Source organism: Ammospiza caudacuta, chromosome 1, assembly GCF_027887145.1.
Source record: "Ammospiza caudacuta isolate bAmmCau1 chromosome 1, bAmmCau1.pri, whole genome shotgun sequence".
NCBI lineage: Eukaryota > Metazoa > Chordata > Aves > Passeriformes > Passerellidae > Ammospiza > Ammospiza caudacuta.
The window spans coordinates 14,165,376-14,184,534 of NC_080593.1; the positions used below are offsets into that span (position 1 = coordinate 14,165,376).

The 19,159-nt window shown below is 39.8% G+C and overlaps 1 protein-coding gene across 11 annotated transcripts in view; it reads left to right on the forward strand.

Moving 5' to 3' along the window:
- PARD3 (par-3 family cell polarity regulator) overlaps window positions 1-19,159 on the forward strand; it is a 444,439-nt gene that overhangs the window by 29,401 nt on the left and 395,879 nt on the right. The window lies entirely within an intron of this gene.

Sequence of the window (19,159 nt, forward strand, 5' to 3'; positions counted from 1 at the left end):
GTGTTTGGGCAGTATATTTGTGAGGATGTTGAAGACTCTTTGTGGCCTGTTTATCTGTGGTTTCCTGGTTATGGTGGCTGGTTTACATGGGCTTTCTCCTCCCCCAGAGATAGGTAGTATGCATCTGTGATTTCTTAACCATGGTATCTTTTCCTTGGTCTGTGTGGTTGCAAACCTTGTTTGGCAGAGGGCTTGGAAAACCTACATAATTTAGGCTTTTTTCTCTTTTTTTTCCCCCCAGTAGGAAAGGTAAGGAAGCTGGGAAGGATCTTGTTATCCTTTGCCAACCTGCAGTGAATTTGTCTAGTGAGCCTCCCATCCTCCCCTGTATCTTTAGTGGCAGTCCTTAGTGAAATGGAGCAGGCCTCTTTGCCTCATTGGTTTTGTTCTCCTGAGGTGCCAGGTGCTGGCCCTGGTGAAAGGAGCAGCAGTTGCTGTCCAGCAGACCAAGGGCTGTTGGTACTGCTGGCCAAAGTGCCAGAGTTGAATTTGAGGCTACTTTATAGCTGCTGAAGCCAATGTGAGCCAGTGCTGGCATTTCTTTGCCCACCCAGTTATCCCTGCTGTGCTTTGCATTGCTGCAGAGACAGCATTTGGGAGCTGCTTACTTGCAGACCTTGTGAAAGCCAGTTAAGGAGAGAAGAAATAGCAAAGAGAAAGACCCAGGCTGTACTGAGGGGTGTAGGGGAGAGCTTGGGGAGGCCGGGAGACATGAGCTTGCTTAATGTGTTTAATTGCCAGGGGCCACTGGTCACAGCATCCCTGGGTAGGTCACGCTGCCTGTGGGTCAGCTCGGTGGAGAGCTGTGTCCCATCAGGCTCTGGCTGGTGTTGTGTGCCTTGCTGATGCCATGCTGTCCCAAGGGGAATGGGATTCCTAATCCATCCTATCAGGCAGCTCTGCCCTGCCTTTGGCTTGGGCCAGTCCTGTTCCTGTACCCCATGCCTGCAGTCACCCATGGTGCTGAAGGCCAGGTTTCTGCAGGTGGTGATGGGGCATGAAGAGATTGCCCCAGGTATGCCAGCACTAGGATTTTGTTTCAAGACCTAATAGTTAAATACTAGATTATTAAGCATGCCTTGGTTCTCCCTTCTCCTTTCCTAAAGAAACTGAAAAAAAAAAATCTGTATCATGAATTACAAAATAATTTTAGTCTAGAGTTTTAGTTTTTTGAAAATGAAACATTTACCAATATTAATTTAACTACAGTAAATAAAACAGTTTTATCAACATAAACAGAAACAGAGTTAGCAACAAAAATGTATATTAAAAAACCTTAATGGATGGGTGGCTTAGATCTTGGCAGTGGTGTTTTTTCAGGGACAGGAAGTACTGTTGTGCTGCGGAATAAAATATGTGACCTCCAGTTGTTTCTGTCCTGCATGTAGTAGCTGAGCAAAACTTCTAGTAATAATATTACAGTAAAATTCTTTTATTTATCCTTTCTTTCCTTGAAGTCATGGGCAATATGTTTGAGAATTTTCTTTTAGTTGTTCTCAGATATAAACCAAATCTGCTCTCATCTGCTGAAGGAGGGGTCGTATAAACTAAACTAATGAGCTGGCTGTTGTATAGACATCTTTCATATTATGATACACTTTCACTATTTATGCATATGTGCCAACTACCCTGTGTCATAGCACAGTGCCTGCTTTATAGCAAAATGACCATTTTCCTCTTTGCACATTTCATGGGTTAGGAAAATCAAGTAAATTTCTGAACTTCATTTATTTGCTTTGCTTCCCAAGTGCTTCTTACAAGAATTTCACTAGAATAAAATGTGATGCTCTATGCCAAGTTAAAATGTTTTCTTGAGAGTGAGCAAGAAAAATAATGCAGATGTGCTATACACATCTTGGCAGAAGACTAGGGCTTTTTATAGCCTATCTACCGTCACAGCTCAAGCTTGGCAAAACATTCCTGTAGCATATGTATATGGCTTTTCAGGCAAACAGTAAACAAAGTTTAATGTGGCTTTCAGCACAGACTGAATCTCTCTGGAGTTGGGGATGCTTTCTCCTGATTTCAGTGCCATTTGAGCCAGACCAATTATGTGGTTGCACGTTTGTCTTGGCCTTTCAGGATAGTCTCTTTTGGATTTAGTCTGTAATCAAAAGAGAATGTCAGAAACAGAAGTCTCAAATAACCTTTTCCTTTTGCCTGTAAGACTGAAACAAGAGAGACTTTGGTAGGCAGAACGAACCTAAAGTTAAATACAGAGTAATTGCACAAAATGCTTTTTATTCCACTGGTTCTAGGCTGCCTTGTGAAAGTTTGAACTGCAAGTTGTAGTCGAAAGACAAATTGTATTTTACCGGGTATGGCTAAAATGATGAGTTTTTCATTTAGGGGATGGCGGTCTGTTAGAAATGACAAATTGAGTTCTCCTCATGCCCTGCTTTATCTTTTCCCTGTAACGTTTCTGTGCTGTGCTTTGAGCTTTTCCTGCCTATCTTCAAAAGATGGATGAACATACTCACTGAACTGATCTGTGCCCTCCCCCCTGCTTGCCATAGCTAACCAATTCTTCATCCATATAATTTAGGCTCTTAAACCTTCTTGGTGTGGGACAAAGCCCCAGAGTCTCTAAGGGATTTGTGTAATTTTCCCTAAGATTGTTTTGCTGCTGGTTAGAGTATATTAAAGTTTATTTCTGGTCTGAATCTCCCTTTTATTTTCTTTTTTTGGCTTCAGAAGGAACCAGGCAGAGAGGCAAAGAGAGGAGCCCTTCTGCCGCACGACACAAGCAGTGTAACAGGCATGAACGATGTACTTCACTCATGTCAGAGAAGTGGAAAGTGCTTCTCATTTAATTGAACTTGCACCAAAATAGGCTGGGTGTTCCAGAATTAAAAGTAACTAAATTAGCACTGACAGCTTATGGTTACCTCCTACTTGTGGAACACCCCTGTCCACACTTCTATCTGGAAATAATAAAATGAATTTTAGAATTCAATCCACTGAAGTACATCAGTAATATTTCAACAGGATCAACTATGAGCTGTAAGTTTTCTGAAGCAGATGGCCCATCTCTGGCAGGATTCTGGCTCCTGCTGAAATCTCTGGCTTCCGTGTTACTGTCAGAAATAAGGTGGGGTGGAGGAGGAGGTGGCAGGAGCTTCCCTGTGCGTCACCGCATCAGCCGCGCGCTGCTGCCCTGCAGTTCTGGGCGTGCTCTGCGCACCCCACCCAGCGCTGCTTCTCTTCACATTTTTCAGTGAGTACCTATAGCCTCACCTGGCTTTGATGCTCACACAAAAGCTGAGCTCAAAATAAAGCTTTGCATCTACATGTCTAATATTTGAGGTCTGAAAGTCCTAAAGAAAATATAACTTTTGTCTTTTACCCTGTTGGATTGTCTTGGTGGTGTGAATAAAAATACATGCACCTTTTTGGTTGTGACCAAGGTCCAGATTTTTCATCCTGAGTATATATCTCTGTGCAGAGTGATATATGCAGTTGTAATTATTTATGGAATTGTTTCTGATATCTCTCATTTGTGTATTGACTTAGCTGTTTCAGTGGAACATTTGTCTTCTGAGCATGAGTGAGAATGAAAGCTTAAGCACAATCTTGTTTGTTTGGTGTTTGGAAGAATAGCTCTTTTGAAAACATCATCTTTTTCCTGTGAATCTTGAAGGGGGCTTGTAGCTTATCAAAAGACAAGTGCTGAACTACTAAAAATTTCAAGGAAATTTAATTTTTAATTAAAAAATTAAATTTTTAATTTAAAAAAAGTTTATCCAGAAAAGACTGATGTAAATTTCAAAGTTTAAGAAATGCTGTTAGAGTTATCATATGAGGTTGTAAATTACCACTTTAAAACATCAGTGTGCTAAATTGAAATTGATTTAATTTAGAAGATGTGTCTTGTTGTGAATTATCAGATAAATGTGTCTGCTTTTACTTTACAGACCAGTGCAGAGAACAGCTTGAATATGTTGTGTTGTATTGTGCACATGATTGTACTTCTCATAGGAAGGTGAAAAATTCCAGATCTCTAGAGGATGTGTATTTTTTTCCCTTGTCTTTATTTTAGGAGTGTGTTCGGCTAGTACAGTATTATATTTGATCTCATCTGAAGTAGATAGTCCAAAAATAATGTTTTATACAAGCTTTATATTTCTAGAAGCTTTTGAGTCCAAGGCAGTCTAATATTTTTTCCTAAAGCTATATGAATTTTGGAACAACCATGGTTTCAAGTAATGGAACTAGCTAGTGAACACAGTTCTTGGTGTGCAAAATTAAGTTTTTATGTACAAATGAAAGAGATGATAATTTCTGTGAAAAATACTTCCTAAAATGCCTGGGAGGGCTGTTTCAGAGAGAGGGAGTGTCCATGGGACAGGGATGCTCAGCTGGGAGGAGGTGGAGGAGGAAGGACTGGCAGCAAGGTCATACTCTGCAGAGTTTCCCGTAAACCTGCAGCTTTTTCAATACATGTTCGATGTCTTAATCACTGACATTGAAGTCTTTTCTAGAAAAGCTTTGGATCAAAGGAAAGCTTTGAGTAAGCTGACATTTTTACTTCAAGTTTGGTTTGCACAAAGCTGGCATTTAAGAAAGCTTTCTCCTCAGGATGAGGAGGATTCCCAGCATCTCTAAGCTGGCTAAAGTATTTCTTTTTTCAAATGCCAGAATTTTACTGTATTGCTAATTTTTACATTTTACTTTGTCTTCCTTGATCAAAGGGAACTGCATTCTAATGTAACAACGTGCAATGTGTGTAGAAGACCAGAGTGAAATTACATCAGTCTTTTACAAAATCAGAAGAGTAGAAGGTGTGTGAGTCACCCAGTGAAATAAAACATTATTAAGGCTAAATTTTACTATGTGATGCAAACCTCCTGATGAAGTCCACGCATGTGGACTTGGAACAGAAGTTTGGCCCAGCTGAGGGTGTTGCTGTGAGTCAGTGTCTGATTTCCAACAGCTGGGAGAGTCCAGTCCCTCCCTGTGTGCTCTGTGCTTGTGTCCCATCACCTACCTTAGAGTCATGGGATTTATTACCTCTATTCCTATAAACAGTCTGGTTTTTACATTGAGGCCTACATGACTGTTTCTTGCCTCTCCCTTTTCTTCATCTCTAATGCATGAAAATACAGCAAAGATTTGATTCAGTTTTAGAGGAGCTGGGGTGTGTGTATTGGAAATGCTGCCTGTTTGGAGGACAGCAAAGGCCCTGGCCAGCTTTATCAGTCTCTTGCAGCTGGTGCATCTTGCTCTGCGCCTTAAGCAATGAAAGTTCATGACCTCTGAGCAGCTCACTATATATAGAGCAGGATCTGCCCTGGGAATTCTCCTGGCAGCCTGTCTGGTGCAGCCGTGGAGCAGCTCAGTGCCCAGCTGCAGGTGCTGTGTGTCACCAATTTGTGTGTGCAGTTGTTTGTCCCACTGTTGTGTGCTGGGGCTTTAATGTGTGCATGGCTGGGAGTTTCTCTAGGAAAAAGCCTCTGAAAACAGCTGTAAGGCTCTCTGCCAAGCGGAGCATTTCTCCTCTAGAAAGCAAAGCCCCCTGTTCCTGGAAAATAAGTGATGATGTTATTTAATGGAATATTTTCAATTGTGTAAGTGTACATAATTATTCTTTTGAGTCAAAATAGAGTACACAGAGTACAAGAACAGTCTGAGAATCCAAATACAAAGACTTTGAGGTAGACTTCCTCAAGAACAGGGTTGTTGGCTTCAAGAACAGGAGAGCAGGTTTCATATACAAGTGTGTGTATATATATCTATGTAGATATACACACAAGGTTGTTATTTTGATGCTTGCAAGCTTCTATCACTCCAGTCATCTTGATATTTAAAAAAGTATGAGGGGTTTATAAAAAAAATTAATTTAAGGTATTGAGACTTCCATTGTATTTTTAACAGTGCAGTTGCTTTTAATATAGGGCGGATAAAACAAAGGCCTGTTGGTTGCTCTAGGAAAACTGACAAAGTTAAATTAATTTATTTGAAGTGTTTTACAAAAATACATGGATGGAGCCTTGTGTTTAGGTGAAATGGTTTAAAACTTTTGTTGGTTTGTTGTAACCCTGGCTGGGGAATTGTTAGTGTATGCTATCTAAACCGTATGCTAAACCAGTCAAAAAAAGATGCCATTCTTTCTATTCATCAAAGTATGTTCCTTTTTTCTCTACTTTGTTACAGAACAACATTTTTCTCTGTAGTGGAGTTTAAGACAATATCTCCATGTACCTGCCTGTAGCCTTGGTTGTGCTCTGGTCATACCCTTCTGTCTGCATTTGGGTAGGAAACCCATTGGAGAGACCCCAGGTGCTTAAAATCAGCAGGTTTTCTGAAAGAAGAGTTGTGCAGTTTCTAAGAGTCTTTTTGTTTTTTTTTCTCTACACCTTATTAGACCGGTTTATTGCTTATTCTTCTTAATCTCAAGCAAACTGTATGTGTTTTATAGGAGTTAATTACAGAAAACAGAAGTTGTGGTATTTTTAAAAATATTGCTTTTTTGAGAACACGTGAGCTGCACTAAATGAACGTGTGACAATTTTTTTCTATTTTATTTAGTTTTTAATCAGTCGTGTGTCAAACCTACTTTTGCCATGAGTTATGAATAATTCTTAGATTCTGTGTATGCATACGATATAATTAGGCTGTAACATTGAAAACATTTTCAATGAGGCTCTGAAAGCACATAAAGAACTAGAAACTGGAGGTTTCAAACTCTGGTTTGACTAAGTAGAGGATACTCTCTAATTTGTCTAGCAGAAGAGAAGAAAGATAATTACTTGGGTTTTACTGGGCTTGAAGGTATAATTCTAGGTGGAATATTATGGTGTGCTTGAGTATATTTCTAACATTGTCCCTGTGTGTGAAATTGCAGTAATTTCCCTGTACCTTCTGCCAAAATTGACTTTGTTACAAAGATGGGAATTTCTAATTTAGGTCACAGTATAAGTTATGACTGAAAACACTCCCATTACATCATTGTTATATTAATCATTACTTCTGGAGATGCAAATTGAAGTGCTCTGAGCTCAAAAAATTAAATAGTTTTTACAATTTTACATGTGATATACTCACAACTTAGTTGAAAAAACTTGAAGGTTTACTTCTTGTTCAAAATAGGGCTTGGCATTGCCTCACTGATGTAATGGTTATTTTTTTACAGCTTTCTTTTCTGGTCAAGAAGACTAGCTGGTTTTGCTTCTCTCTTAATAAAACCTTGTGTTTGAATTTGGACGAGTGCAGACACGCTGTTAGAGATGGAAGCGGTTTTGGAAGCCGTGTAATGGGTTAGAGTTGAGTGCAGTGCTGTTAGCTGCTCCCTGTCACGGGGGGTGACAAGGGACAAGAGAAGGTTTTTAGTGTATTAGTGAATCCGTTCTCAGGGCTTAGTGTGGCAAGCTTTGCTTATGTTGGTGGGTGCTGGTGCAGTTGGCTCTGGGAGGGGATTGCAGTGTCTGGCTGGAAGAAATGCTGCTCTAGTAAATGGACGGGGTGTGCTTTTAAATAAGTGTTTTCCAAGAGCTGGCATTTCCATTTGCTTTAACCTCTTGGAATGCCTTCTATTTTCTGCTTCTGGCCAGGTATGGAAGTCATGGTGTGTAATAAGCAAATGTAGGTGATGGAGGAGTAGAGTGGATTTTGAGAAGCCAGAGTGGGAGGGGAGGTTGTGGTGCACCTGGCAGCTGCAGCTGGCAGGTCATCTTTTGTATTTTTACCAAATTCTGGAACTGGAAGTGAGATTGAGGGAGGAGTTTGAAAATTAAAAGAGTCCTCATTAAGTCATGAGTAAGGTTCCTTCATTTTGCAGAGTTTTTCTGTTACGGGCTCTCTTGACTACTCAGGAGTGTGGCAGTGAGATTGCCATTATACTGGGGCTAGCCTCAAGCTTAGACCTGAGCTTTAGTTATTGATTTGAAAAAGAGGATTACTGCTGATTTGTGAGGAGGAACTGTTACTGTTGGTCTCTGAACAAAACATGGATGTGAATTAAAATGGTAGGAATGATAAAATGTGGACCTAGTTAGCATTATTAGTTCTGCCTATTTCCTGGTGAGGTCTCCAGCCAGATATGGTGCTAGTATTTTTTCCATCTTAAACATGGGAATACCCTACAGCAGATCAGTCAGTAGGACTACAGCCATAGTAAAGCTTAGTGTCAATTAAAAAATATTACCTTCAGAAGTTATGAATACACTTGAAAACAAAACAAATAATCCTTGAGGGTATTGTTTATAGACGTTTAGTTTTAAAGTACTTCCTCTCCTTCACACTAACATAGAATGCTGCATTGCAGTTTGTGCCCTGGGTTAGCAGCAATCAGAACCTTGAATTCAAAGACAATTGCAGATCTGTTTTATTTAACCTTATAAAATAAGCATGGTTATAGTAGTTGAATTTATATTGTGATTGTTCTTGAAGTTTCAGAAAAGCATTAGGCATGTTTAGAAAAGCGTGACTACATACTTAAATCAGTGCCACTGGAAGGAATTGAAATTACACTCCTTCAAAAAAGATTGAGCAATTTGGAAAAGTAATAGCTAAATATTATTGCTACAAATTGTTCCCTGGAGATGAAAGTAAGGCCTGCTTTGGTTAAAGTATCTTGAAAAGTATTTAAGAGATAAATTAACAGGATACCATGATTATTTCGACGTTGCTTTTGCAGATGCTTACTGGAAACCAGTTTTCCTTGGTGGGTTTGACCTGGAGGTACCTGCTCATGTGTCCAGGAGTGTGCTAACCACAGATTCTGTTCCATGGGGGTCTCTTAGAGAGGAGATGATGGAGTGGTGGGGTCTGGGGGTCCTGGCTTGTGTCAGCCTCCTTAGGCAGTGTAGAAAGCTCTGTCCATGAGCTAGAATGTGCACACAGGAGAGGAGGACAAAGATGGGGAATATAGTTATTGTCTTGGGAACGGTTCTGTAGAGCACAAGGGAAACTCCTAAACATTTCACTATTAGCAGGATTTTCCTTCAACAGGAAAACCAGTCAAAATGCTCCGTTTATCTATTCTGGTGTTGATTTGTAGGTGTTTTTCAGCATATGTTAGTTTGCTACTTTATTTGTTCCATTTACCAGCTTGATCTAGCAGCCATATGTGGCATGTTGCTCCTCCTCTAGAGCAGACAGGGAATTGCTGTGCAGGCAGTGCCCAGGCTCTGTGCTGTGTGTGCTGCTGTGCAGGGAGTGTAGGGCATCTCCTCCCATGTGCACCCCACTTACAGAAACTGCAGAGGGGCAGGGAGAGCTCTTGAGTACCCTGTGCATTGCTGACAGGGTGTAAAGCACCAGGGATGCAAAAGCTCTAAATCCTGTCAAAACCACGCCATATCATAGCTGACTTAAATTGTGATTAATTTTTCTTTGATTCATATAACTTACTGTGATTCACACAACTTGTGCATTCCTTCCACATGGTTCAGCAAAGCTGTCTATATTGCAAAGTCCTACCCACCAACCCTTGAATTTGAAGTTTCCTGAGGAATAATACAGCCATGAGGACAGAGAATGGTATTTAATATTTTGTCTTAACTTTATATTTACAGTGTGATGGATGTGTGAGGCAGTTTATGTAAGAATGATTTTGCAGCTCTCTGTATATTAATAATTGTTTAGAGTTCAGATACTACATGATGAATTGACTGTGCCCAATTGGGAACATATATCAGAAGTGGTTGTTTCTATCTTTCATGGTACTTGAGATTAATGGCCCCCAAATGAAAATAGTATTTCAAATACATTTCTGAAATAAATTGGGCTCTTCCTCTTAAGCTGGTTGTCACTTGGGTAGACAACTCTACCCTCTTAAATTTTCTCTTGAAACATTTTACCAGAGTCACTTTCTTTTTTTTGTTTTGTTTAACATCTATCACATGTTCCCCTTTGCTCTACAACATACAGATCTGTATGTACAAATATATGAATGTGGTTGGTTATTCCATTAAAACCCATCATTCTGGTCTAAATCGAGTAGTGCATTTGAAGAGTTATTGTGGTGGCTGAAAAAAAGAATGAACTGCTTAAATCCAAGTAATGCTGCAGTGATGGGTGGAGGTAAATCAACTCTTGGAAGAAAGAGAAAGCACTTCTTTCATCAGACTCGCTTATGGTTCAGTTGTCAAGCTGCAATCCTAGCATGTTCTGCATTTCTTCAGCATTGTTGCCCAAGTTCTAAAACCCTGCATACAAGATTGTGCACCATTACAGACAGTGCATTTCACTGCATTTTCATGAGCTATGGATTTGATTACTGTAAGTCATATCTGTCACCTGGAATTAATACTAATAATTAAAAATTGTAATCAAGAAACAGTTTTGTTGCATTATTTGTTGTATATAGATGCAGATGATGAAGTAAGCTCTGTGTTACAGCAAAATAGGCTGAAAAGGGCACATGTATCTTTCCTTACTTGTGGATTTGCCACAATTAGAGTTTGTGGCAGTGCTTCAATTGATGTCTTGAATTTTTTTTTACATTGGATTGAAATAAATCCCATGTAAAAGTTTTTTTTGCAATTTGGGCAGGACACTTATTTGGTGCTCACAGCATGGGCATCATGGAGTTTTGAGATGTAGTGTCGCATTTAACTTCTCCTTAGCAAACTGAACATAGTTGCTCACAGTGTAAGCTATCAGTAATCAAAGTGAAAAGTGTTATTCTTTCACAGCCAAATATTAAGCTTTATTCTTCATTTAATGATTATCAAATTTGGCTGCCACATGCGTTCTAGTGGCAGCACAAAGTAACTTTTCCTTTTTTGCAGGTGCCTGACTTGGTGCTAGTATCGGAGTCCAGGTGTGGACCTGGACCTGCCCTTTGGTGGTGGCACCTCCTAGTGGCTACAGGGCTGTGTGCTGTGAAGAAATGTCATCATGTCATTAGGTTTGACAGTGAACAATGTTTTCAGTGCAATATTTTTGGAACACACTGCTAGGAGACAGGTGGAATATAGTGAGAAGCCCAGGAGCTGGGGGTGTTGATCAGCAGCTGGGCTGACCCTGAGCCAGTGTGTGCCCAGGTGGTCCAGAAGGCCAGTGACACCCTATAGTCACCAATAGTGAGACAGGGCTGGCAGGACCAGGGCACTGATTGTCCCCCTGTAATTGCACTGGTGAGGCCACACCTTGTCTGTGTCCTGCTTTGGGCCCCTCACTGCAAGAGAGACCCTGAGGGGCTGGAGCAGGTCCAGAGAAAGGGAACAGAGCTGGTGAAGGGTCTGGAGCACAAGTCCTGGGAGAAGCAGCTGAGGGTTGTTTGGCCTGCAGAAAAGGAGCTTCAGCAGAAACCTTATTGCTCTCTACAACTACCTAAAGGAGCAAAGTGGGGGCCTGTGCTTTCTCCCAGGTAACAAGTGATGGGATGAGAAGAAATGTCCTCAGGTTGCACCAGGGGAGCTTTAAATTGGATCTGAGGAAAGGTTTCTTCACAGAAAGGGTTATCAAGCATGAAAAGAGGCTGCCCAGAGGAGTGGTTGAGTCAGCATCCCTGGAGGTATTTAAAAGATGAGTAGATGTATCACTGAGGGATGTGGCTTTGTGGTCAGCTTGGCAATACTGGGGTAACAGCTGAACCTGATGATCTCAGAGGTTTTTTCCAGCCTAAGCAATTCTGGGATTCTGTGCCTAGTTCTGCATTAGAGGAGGAGTCCCATGCAGTGCCACAGGCTGGGCTGGGGACAGTGAGTGGGCAGGAGCCAGCCCTGCACTGGCAGCAGGCACTGTTGGCAGGGCATATCCAGGAGACAGAGGAAGGGACCATCCCCCTCTGCTCAGCATGGTCCCTGTCCACTTCTGGGATGTCCTCAGGTCGCTTCCAATCTGAATTATTCCTTGATGTTAAGCTATTGGGCATATAGAGATTCTGTTCTATTTAATAGGTAATGAAATTATGCAGTACATAGGAAAGTTGATTTAAAGCAATTATCATATGATTTCTCATGGATTGGTATAGATTGCTTCTAGGTAAAGTGGAGGAGTTGAGTAAACATTCCAGCCTTTGATGATGCATGAGGGCAATGTGTTAATAGAAAGAACTTGCACATCCTTGTAGGGTAGGAAGACAGGAAGTTTACTGCTACAGCAGACCTTGGACTATTTTCTTTAAAGATGAGGAAATTGCCAATTCATTTTAGAAAAGCAAGGATTTAATAGATATATTTGAAATTTTATGTAAACTGTGGGGTGTCTAACAGCCAAATTTACCATTTTTAATACCAACCTTTTGGCACTTGAAGCAAGATTAAGTAGTTCCTTGATGCTTTTTTTGTGCTCCAGTAGTAATGCAGCACAGCTCAATATGTAACAGTGTTCCAGCAGTTTACTGACCATATTAGTTCAATTAGTGGGTTTTAGGGGACATTTAATTGCTGAAGTGGATGTCTATTTGGCTCATTTTTTTGGCTCACGGGCTTCTTTACTGAGGACTGGCATTGATAGTGTAACGTGATTAATTTTAAAGCAAATTGTTGTTGAAACTGGGCATACAGGATGCATGCAAAGCCCAAAATTACTTTTTTTTTTTACTTCATAAACACCCTGTCTAACATTTCAGTGTGTCAGGAAGAGTGATATTTGCCATATGTTCAAATTCTGTCTTGGATGGATTTCTGGTAAGCTAAAGCCCTTTTAGCAAGGCTGGGAAAGCATTGGTGAGTGCAAAAGTGAAACAAGATGCTTCAGTGATCAGGCTTCCATGTTTCTCTCTTTTTTCTAGCTGGTTCATATCAAATCAGTGTGCATCCCTTGGTTAGAGACATTATGTATAATCTGGTGTGTGTGAAAAAGTCAAATCCTAGACCAAACCCTCTCATTACAGCATGAAGTGTAACCTTCCTCTTCCTCAGTAAAACAGAATAGCAAGAATTTAGCTTTAGTGTGGTGCATCTTCAGAACAAAGAGCTGTTTTACAGGTTAAAGATCAAAAAGATGAAAGGGATAAGGTTTATTTTTTGCTGTGCAGCATTCAGCTGTTTTCTGTTGTAGTCTGTAGCCCTTTTTTTCTTGACTTCATGAGATACCGGGCAAGTGTATGTGAACGTGCCCTAGAATTCATGTGAGGGGAGTGAGGTCAGAAAAGCTAACTGTCCCTTCAACTCATCACCTGGTAACTTAAGAGTTCCTACAGGTGTCAGGAGCCTTTAGCCTTTCTGAGCCTTTAGAAGGGCTGCTTTCATTTATGTTAAGTGTTTTTGTGGCTTGTGCCCTTGCCAAGACAGTGAATGCACTTATGTTGTACCAGTGTTGCCACTGTCCGTGCTGTGTCATCAATGTACTTTAGAGAGCACAGTGGGCTTTGGAGCTGATTCTCCACTGCTGCTTGTGTGTGTTATGCAGCAGGTTTTTTAGGCTTGAAATTCAAGGAGACAGATGATGGGATGGAGATGCAATTTAAACCCAGGGACTTGTTCTTGCTGGCTTCTCAGGCTGTGGAAGGTAACTGGAAGCCAGCTGACATTGCAAGCCTTCATGGCTGTCTCTTGGCACCTGACTGCTTGTTTGGATGGTTCCTGCCTGCAGCACAGGGCTAGACAGGGAAATGAATGAATTCACTGGCAAATTGTCAGTTATATTAGTTTTTTATTAACCATGGTTTCCTTTCAGACAGTGTTAACACGCCCAAGTGCCATATGCTGCTGAACAGACAAGTCCAGTACACACCCCAGCCGGGTGATTTAGTTGGTTTTTATCTGTGTCTATTCTTGCCACAAAGGCTTTGTCTGTTCTCAAAAAACTCAATCCAGTGAAGATAGCTACACACATGGCCTTATAATCTTGAATTCCAGATGGTTTTAAGAAGAAACAAATAATATATACTTACTTTGCCTTTATCTCCTGATTTATAATTGAGAAGTTATGTTTACCTACTTGGATATGCTTCCTCTCTGTCCTTCGTCCTTGTGGGTGAGTCTGTTTTCCTTTGAGAGTTACACTGAAATACTTGTTCACAACTGTCCAGCTGATAGTGATTTTTAAGAATCATATAAGGAGCAGTTTTAAAGCAAAAAGCCATAAATTATATCTAAATTTAAATTATTTCAGTTGGTCTCAATAGGCAATGGAGAGCCCCTGGGAGCTCAGCGTCACAAAGCCAATCCATTTCCCAAGAGTGTTGTGTGGTGAAAAATACACTTCCTGATTGGGCAAGAACAGATCAGAAAATATAGAGGGGAAAAAATACCTGTCTTACCTGATTTCCAGATGTGTAAAAATTTGTAGTGGCAACTGATCTGCACTCAGCTGAAGGGAAATGTGGGCAAAGTTAAGAAGTACAGAGACCTCTTGGGGAGAGCTTGGTGTCCTCCCTCAGTGTTCTCTGCATGGGCTTCCAGCAGCACACAAGAAATGACACACACACTGCTCTGCCATGGCAGCTCCAAGTATGTAATTGTAGCCAGGCAGATTAATGTCATTTTTCTGATGCTTCAGGACATCCTGCTGGTGACAGGTGAGATCAAATCACACTAGTGGGCACAATTAGTAAACACTAAGCATTGTTCATCAGGCTTTTAGGAGCCTGATTTTCTGCTTTCTGTTAAATTGCTGCTTGTCAGAGGTTTGTGGTGCTGTCTTCTTGTAAGATAGGGACAAAATGTTTCAAAGAATAATCTTATTTACTGTTACTTTTAATGTTAAATATTTCAATATATTTTTGGAAAGGGTAAATTTGTGAGAACCAGGACACATATTTAGATGTAAAGGAATAAGAAATCTTCCTATGCCATTAATAAGAACACATTGCTGTTTCCATTCTGATGTCTAGGTATTGTTTTCCACATATGGTCCTTGTTTCCATTATGTGGGAACATGAAATTGTTAGCTACAGAATGCTGAATGATACTACTTAAACTAATAGTTTTCTCAGTTTTTCCTTTGTGCTTTTTAGAAGTCATTTTATGTAATAAACAGAATGTGAATGGCTGCATTCTTGTTGCCTTTGTAATGTGCTCTTGCTTCCAGTGCTGGTGTTCACTTAGCAAATATTTAACTTCCATTGCTGAGGATTAGAAAATGCGGTGCTCATGAGCTTAAATTATGAGTACCTTTCTAATCATCATCAAGTTGAGGAGTTAAATGGGTGTAGACAGGAAACAGGAGATCAGACTTGCTTAGACTTGAGCTGAGTGATGCAATATTTAAATGAAGATATTATAAATCAGGTTTAGCGTTACTTCTATCCTTGTATTCAATGAACTGAACTTGCTGGTTTTTCTACATGAACTAGTGACAAAGGCATCTCTGCAGCTTTTTCAAAATAATTGTGCTTTGCTAACTTACACATTGGTGGAGCAGTGCAGCTAATGAGTTCTCTATCACCACTTATTTTTCCTTCTAAATTCATTGCAGATTTGGAGAGTGCAGTACCCTTTTACACAATCATACCAGTGAAAGAGTATAAATGTAGCTTTGTTTTATTGACAAAATAAGAAAATCTGATTCTACGATACAAATTCATGCTGTTGCTGAAACAACAGCATCATGTCTGACTAAATGGTAACTCTCAAGCAGGTTTCTTGAAAAACTTGTGGGAGATGTAAAGAAATTTTTTTCATAGTTTTTTTCCTTCTTTTTTTACAGAAAGTTGACTTTTATAAACTTGATTTACTTAGCTTTTTTTTTTTTTTCTGTTTAATAACTAGAAGACATTTTTCTTTTATGTATGCACCCTGTTGCATATGCCCTGAGCAGATTGCTGTGGGTAAATTCTGGTGGCAGTCCCTGATTTTTGACAACTCACTTGAGAGCCCCTCACTGCCAAACAGAGATGGGGATCCCAGAGGTGTTCAGGTGTCCTGAAGGAGTGAATGGACCACTTTGCCCCACAGATGTAATTATGTCAACTCCAGTAAACTTTGGAAATAGCCAGTTTCCACTTTAGGAACTGGTCTGAGCCAAAACAGTGTATTTGACTGATTCAGAAAATGTTTGAGGACTGTACTACTGCTATTGCATAGGGAGCTGTGAATATCTGTTTACTGGCTGAGATTGTGAAATGCAGCTTGACCAAGCCGTGAATACAGATGCACTTGTAACATCCATGTAGGAGTACTTGAATTCCAATCTGTCTCAAGTCTGGTTCAGTTTCTTTCGTATTTAGCAGACAGTGCATATGAGCCAACTCTAGACAGCTTTGTGTTCATTTAAGACAGATCACAGAGCAGGAATTTAAATGTGAACATTTATGCAGTTTGGTTTTTTTGTGTTGTTTGGTTGAATAATATACAGAAATAATTGCTAAAACTTGGAACCATAAATGGCTGTGGATTTTCATAACTTGGTAAAATCATTAGTTTCAATGTTGTTTTCTTTTTTTTTTTTTAGTTCTTTTTTCCCCCCCAGTATGGTGTAACTCATCTCTGTACAATGTGAGTACTCCTTTCCCTCCTAGACCTCTCTTCCTTCCCAATCCTCCCCCACCAAATCCTTGATTTATGCAAAACCTTTAATGGAGTAAAAGGGCCTCAAGAGAAGTCTGTTCTGATGTTTGGAGAGGGCTTTAATGAAAAGTTGCATTGTTATTTCATATTTACTTACCAAATCCCGCCAGAGTCAGTTCTTGCCAAACTAGTTTTATGTATTTCTTGTCTGGTCTTGCTCACGTATTGTTTTGTATCAGGACCTCGTCTGACAGGAAAAGCGACCAGAGCAGTTCAGGCTATGGCAGTACTAATAGGTGATGCAGTAAAAATGAAGTCTATCTAAAACTTCTTGTGCAATATTGGGAAACTTTTAAAGGAAGTAATTAGTAGAAGCAGCTTATATATCAAAGCTATTTTTAAGTAGATTGTGCATGCTGAAATAGCACAATAGTTATTTAGAAATGGGTGTTTCTGTCATTGATTCTCTTGTTGTGAATGTTTTTTTACATTTGCCTTGGAGGTAGGAAACAGTTGTGGTAGGAAGCAAAAAAACCAAGGGTACATGGATATTGAAGTTGTAGTTTCAGCTTGGGTGCTGTTTGTTCTGGTGGATGTAGCCAGGTCACTGACCTAGTATTGCAGTTACCTGTTTTTAATGTTCCCATTCTTCAGTAAGAAGATTAATTGTTGCAAAGAAAAATGGTGGATTGGGTGACATATGAGGGATCAGGTGCTCTTAAAGCCCAAACTAAGTTTTCTGTCTGTGATTTTGCAGTGAAGAGTAATTTATGGCTCAATTCCAGCTTAGGTTTGAGATGGAGAATCTCAGCAGAGGAAACCTGAGTCAAGTCCTTCAGAAGTGCAAGGTGCTTCACAGCTTGTCTGGTTGTGTCTGCTACGTCTTGGTCTTTGCAAATGTGTTTCAGTTTTTGGTAGATATGAGAGGCAGAGGAGATTTTTTTAATGGGCTGTAGGATGAGGAAGGATCGTTTTTCCTTTTAATCTGAGTGCAGAGTTTGTAAAGACTTCCCTTCAAACCTGTTTGAGAAATGTTGGAAGATTTCTGGTGTACACAGGTGACTTTGTCCAACCCTGTCGGTGTTAGTGGTGTATTCAAACTTACAAGTTGATCCTACTGTTTGCATTATGTACCTTTTTTACAGTGCAGGTTTGTCTATTAACTAGCTATGTAGGCACCTCTATATGCATGACTGTGTGAATAACGTAATGCCATTTTTAATTATTCCCAAATATTTATTTTAAAAAAATGTATGTTATCTCCTGTAATATGCTATAACAGTAAATCTGTTTAGAGAAAACCCACATACTAGAAATCCAGTTAATTGTATAATAAGTGCTTGCTTAGAAGAAATGCACCTTGCTTAGAAGGTAATGATATTTAATACTTAGAGAAATCAGAGAAACAAGTCTGTAAATTTAATTTTTGGAATGACTTGCCTAATGACTGTAAAATGAAGTTCTGAAATCTGATCATCTAATGATGACGCCTTAGACCAGTTTTTAAGGAGGATGTACTTATACAAACAATGAAGTAAGTTTCATAGTACCAGATATCTCCAAATTATTTGACCTATGCATGTATATCATATGCAAATACATAGAGTTCTAGGATATTAAAGCCAAGATGAATATGTGTTTATGTTCTTTTGTGCAGCATGTTCTGTCAGGATTTAAATACATATATGGATTTAAAGGAATTCTGGTAGTCCTCTTTCTTGTCCTGTTCCATCTTTGAGAAATTAAAATAATTTCCAGCCTTTTAGGGTGGAGATTTTTTATTTATTTATGGCTTCTATTTTTAGTGTGGGTGGGTTTTTGTTCAGTTCAGGTTTGGCTTTGGTGTGATGTTTTTATTGTTTCTGTTTGTTTGTTTTGTCACTTCTAGACACCATACCTAAAAAGGCTCATGCTAATTGCTATTTTTAGGAAGTCGGGAACTTTGCAGGTTGATGCAATTTTGATGGTCCTCCCAGCAGAAACTTTGTGCAGCCATGACTTGTCAATGAAAAGCAAGGGAGCTCTTTTACAGAGAGACACTGAACAACAGCCCAGGGTGCTGGGGGTGTATTGAGAAGCAGGATTATGTAGCATGATCAGGCCAGGTGGTTACAGGGCAACTTTCCCCCATTAGGAAACAAATCCTTTAAGAATAGCATGTCAAGTATTAACCAGCACTTGGATCATATGCTGGAGACACTTTGTGGACACAGCCTTGCTCCCTATGGCTTCCTTTGCTATCAAAAGTAGCAATAAAGACTGTAAAGCCAGTCCTCCCAGTTACTGCTAGACACCTGTATAAACACAAAGCCACATGCACACATTTGTATGCATGTGTGTGTGCATATGTGTCTGTGTGTATATATAATTTTTTATTTCAAATGTGGAAAGTGCTCTTAGTACGTGCTCAATATCTTAGATTTTAGGTATTCCATTTACCACCTCTAGTGAAGGACAGGTAGAAAGCATTTTGATGGTGTTTAAATGTTGGTTTATGCCTTTTATAGCTGTTCTGTAAAACCCACAATCTTTTACAGCTGCCTGTAACCTTTTGTGCCTGTTGACCACAGTCTGGCATGCTTTATTTTGTGGGCAATATATTTTTCTTCCTTTTATGGAAGGAATATTAGGAATGTAATGTGCAGTAATATTGGGAATATGTCAGAGTCCTATGTGTCAGTGATGGGATTGTGACTCATGCAGATCTGATAGAAGAGGGAAGACTACATATCTAGTCTGAGGCAATTTAAAAAGAGAGCTTGGGCTCTGCATCTCAATTTACGCTTATTTACAGAAATATGACCTAAATAGATGTT